Source organism: Onychostruthus taczanowskii, unplaced genomic scaffold (assembly GCF_017590055.1).
Source record: "Onychostruthus taczanowskii isolate IOZ18803 unplaced genomic scaffold, ASM1759005v1 scaffold5, whole genome shotgun sequence".
NCBI classification, from domain to species: domain Eukaryota; kingdom Metazoa; phylum Chordata; class Aves; order Passeriformes; family Passeridae; genus Onychostruthus; species Onychostruthus taczanowskii.
The window spans coordinates 14,042,323-14,046,943 of record NW_024502568.1 but is presented as its reverse complement, the minus strand read 5'-3'; positions in this window follow the sequence as shown (position 1 = coordinate 14,046,943).

The following is a 4,621-nucleotide window of genomic DNA, read 5'->3' as shown; positions in this document are numbered from 1 at the left end:
GCTCCCGCAGGCTCCGCGATCCTGGCAACCGGAGGCACGCTCCTGCAGGAGCAGGGACAGCCAGGCAGCAGCGTGTGTGCTGGGACACAGGGGTTATTCCAGCTCGGCTGCATGGCCGTGCGTTGAAGTGGACCAGAGGCAGCCACATAAATGTGGCTGAGTGCAGGGAGTGGGGAGAGCTGAGCTCTGCTGCCGGGCTGCTGAGGGTCTGCAGTAATGTGTGTGTCTGACTTATCTACACAGAGAGCAGCGATTCTGACTCCATGCCTCTTGGGAAGACCAATGGAGGGTGGTGTTTTTCAATATTCTTATGTTAACTAACAGGCCCCCCCTTGTTTCTAATAAATCTGACTCACTGTGGTGCACTAGGACATGGAGGGAGGTGTGTTCACTAGTACTACTTTGAAAAACATGATCAAGGTGATTAGTCCTCACTGCATCTTTCTTTTCTACTGCATTTTTAAAGCCTGATTAAACCCCTGGTATACAACACAGGCCTGAGATGGATGGCCCCTTTCATGGACGTGGCCCCCGTGTGTTTCCACTGCACAGAAAGTCCATCAGTTGGCTTTTGCAAAACCCACTGCAGCATTTGGACTCTTACCTCATGACTGCTTCACTGCTGGCAGTATCTTCATTCTCCTGTCACCTGGAACAACTGGTTCACAAAACCAACAAAAAAATTAGGAAGAGGTAGATTTATTTATATCCATTTCCTCTTGTGGTGACACAGTCCTTTAATTTCAAGCTATGTGTGCACCTGATTTAATGAAACAGTCTGTGAGTGAGGGAGAAGGAAACCTGTAAATCCATTCCACTGCTTCTCTGACTCTATTCACTCTTCTAAAATGGTGCTGAAATATGTGAACTCAAAGACAGGGTGGCAGGGAAGAAATGCAGGGAAGGAATACAGGTCTCTTTTGCTGGCCTAAATATCTTGATTCAACACTTGAAGGAGAAAAAGGAAAATTTAGTCTGAATCATATGCAGAAGCAACCAGTATTGGAAGGAAAAAAAGAAAAAAGGAGAGGCTACAGAAAAAAAATCATATTCTGAAAAATGTGCTTTCTAAGGTGCTTTAAAAATGTGCTTTAAAATTTCCATCTGAAGTCATTCAGGAGAGGCTCCTAAAAACCTAAAAGTGCTGAACATCAGGGTAAAGCAGGGCTGGCAGCCATCTTTCCTTTATGGGAAAAGCGAGGTTTGTAAATGAAACGCCAACACCGAGCGAGACCCAAATGCATCAGTGTAATAGGAACAGGGAAGCAGCGAGGCACAGTGTGATATTCTGAGCCACTCGAAGGATGAGTCATCAGCAGGGTGGGCTCGCACAGCTCCAGCCAGAAACACAGCGGCAACACACCCAGCTCCATCCTGGCTCCAGGGAAAACCGCTCGGCCTCGGCACGGCCGCCTCGACAGCGAAGGATAAGACCCCCGCTGGACCAGATGTCAGAGAGGCTTTTGCCTAGACTTATCAAGTGGAAACATACCCTAACAGCAGTTATCTCCTAAATCCATGTTCTAACACTTAATTAATGCAGTAAAGCCCGTTCATGATTAGCCCTAAACTGGATTGTGCTTGGGATTGCTTCTGAAACTTATTGCTACGAACGGGCAAATTCTTTCTCCTCCTGCTGAGCTTGGGTATCAGCAGGTGGGAGCACACAGGCCTGTGAGAGCATTTGCAGGCAGCTGGAATATTTTCCAGCGCCCCTGTGTGCAAGGACAGAGGCTGCCATCTACCAACAGTCACGGGGTGATGCATCGTGTTGCCTAAGCCAAACTTTTTGCTTTGGTTTAGATAAAAATGTTATGCCTCTGTTGTTTTTTCCCATTTCCCAGCTTCTTTTTCAGTTATCTATTTCCTCAAGGTAGAGGACAAATGATTGTTACAGCATTTGAGCACGTGGAATAACATAACCTTCTAGAAGATGAGCAGATTTTATTTTTAAACAAGCAGGCATATGTATCCCATAATCTGCACAGAATTGGCCACTCAGTGATCCACAGCAGCAGTTCTGATTTGGGATTTGCTTACCCCTTATATGAAGTTTAGAGAGAAACAGCTATTTTCCCCCTAAAATCTTGTTCTGTGAATGATGATCTTTCAAAGAGCTCTTTAAAATCTAACACTTACAAAACGATAATGGAAACAATACACAAGCATTATCTAGTATTTTTTATCAACTGATCTTGTAGTTTTTCACCAGAAAGACATAGTTAACTATTCCCAGATAGGAAAAGAGAGGCACAAAATGGGAACAGGCAAATAAGTATCCTAGCCAAAAAGAACATTCACATGTCCCATTATCTATTCAAGTGCCTAATGGACTACTCTGCACCTTGTATAGCAACTTCTCCTCAAAGCCTGCTGAAATCCCTGGAGAGTCTTTCACCAACTTCACGTGTCAGTTTGACTCACACTTAAAGACAGCAAAGGAGACAACCAACAAGATTTGGAAAAAGATGTGCATATGGTATCACTTGGTAGATTGATTTTGAGCTTGGGATGTCAATAAGAACCAGGTTTAGCAGCTGCTTGAGCCTGTGCCAGAGTCAGAGCTGAGGAAAAGGAACAACTTTTATCAGGTGCACTTTGGCAGTGACAAGGTCCATCTTCAGATTGCAGGGATGCTCATTTTGCAAAAGCAAAATGGAAAATACTCCCCATTAAATGGCAGTAGTTCAAGCTTTTGCACAGAAGTCTGAGAAGCTGAATTACGCTGCCTCCATAACAAAGCATGAGCAATATTTCCCCACCTGCAAGCCAAGTTTAAACAAAGAGTTTTAAACAAATATAACTTTCCGAGGATGGGGGGAAGGGCATTGGTTTAGAATACATCAACTTAGAAGTTTTGTGAATAATAATCTGTGGATGAGACAGCCATCCTCAGGAAATCCGAGCAAGAGCCCTTTTCTGGCTGCCACAATGCAGCTCCCACACCTGAGGGAAAGGAACCCGGCCACCCCTGAGCGCACAGTTTGCTGCCCAGCCCCAGGGCACTCGTCTGGGCAAGCACATCTCTGTGTCTGAGGGCATGTGCCAGGTTTCAGACACAAATGCAGTCATACCATCCTGCACTGCTCTGAAAAGCATCAGCCCAGGTAACGGCTGATGGGTTTGCTGCTCTCCACCTACAGCCACAGCTCCACAGGTGTCCCAGGCTCAGCTTCACTGCTCACTGCTCTGCTTGCAGCCCTCAGCAGCAGCACAAAGACCTCCCACACCTCCACCCTGGTCACAACCTCCACAATCGCTCCTTCCCTCTCCTAATCTAAGGCTGTAGGGCACAGTTCACCCACACTCTACCTGACATACTTTCAAATGTACAAATTGGTTACTCACTTCCACTTTCATGTTTTGAGTAGATAACATTATTCTGGCTGCTCTGCTAGGAATTACTTTCTTTTTGAGAAGATTTTCAGAGCCACATTTCCAGCTGTCATTGGCTACATCTGGATTAATAAATTCAAGGTGCCAGTGACTGAAATTTGCCATGATGTTAAATGCCCAGAAAGGTCTCAGCACCCTTTTGAACAACACCAACTAATACTGCCCCTAACAGTAGGCATAGTAGGGAGTTAATATCAGCTAGTTATCAATCCCAACAGGCAGGTTGAACATAATCCTCCCTCTTTTGAAGCCTCAGAGGTTCACTGTTACAGAGGTGACTGGACCATGCAGATGGATCAGTACCAGGAGTAAGTTCAGAAGTGTAGATTTAGCATTCATTGAGCTCATACCAGGGGTGGCTGACATTTCTCTAGCTGCCTGTGGCTTTGCCCCTCGATGCTGGTCGCTGAGCTTATCCTGCTAGCAGAGCCAGACCTTCCTCTAGTCCATAAGGTCTGCCCTTTCTAAAATATTGTGGATATTAATAAACATATGAAACCAGAAGTTACTAAAACCCAGAAGGGAAACTGGGTTCAACTTGGTTTAAGTGTTTAGATGAAGGAACACAAAGAAAGAAGCTAGGAGCTGTGAAGATGGTAAAGGGCCTTGAGGGGATGCTGCATGAGGAGCAGCTGAGGGCACCCGGTCTGTTCAGCCTGGAGGAGACTGAGGGGAAAACACATTGCAGTCCACAGCTTCTTTGTGAGAGGAAGAGGAGGGGCAGACACTGATCTCTGCTCTGTGGTGATCAGTGACAGGACCTGAGGACCTGAAGTTGGGTCAGGAGAGGTTTAGGTTGTATATTAGAAAATCCACCAGGTTTTAGAAAAAACAGAGGATGATTGGGTGCTGCAACAATCTCCCCAGGGAAGGGGCCACAGCACCAAGCCTGACAGAGTTCAAGAAGCATTTGGACAACACACTCAGGCACATGGTGTGACTCCCGCAGTGTCCTGTGCAGGGCTAGGAGTGGACTTTGGTGACCCTTGTGTATTCCTTCCAACTGAGAATATTCTGTGATTCTGTAACTACAATCCAAGTGAGTTCAACAAAGACAGAGCCAGTTTTGTGTATGTGGAAGGTTTCCGAGCACAAGCTTGGCTGTATCAGCACACAGCACACTGCAAGGCCAGTGCCGATGGGCTCAGCATGGGCACAGTGCCAGGGACGAGGCACTGGTGAGGCTGCACCTCGAGTGCTGTGCCCAGTTCTGGAAGGACATTGA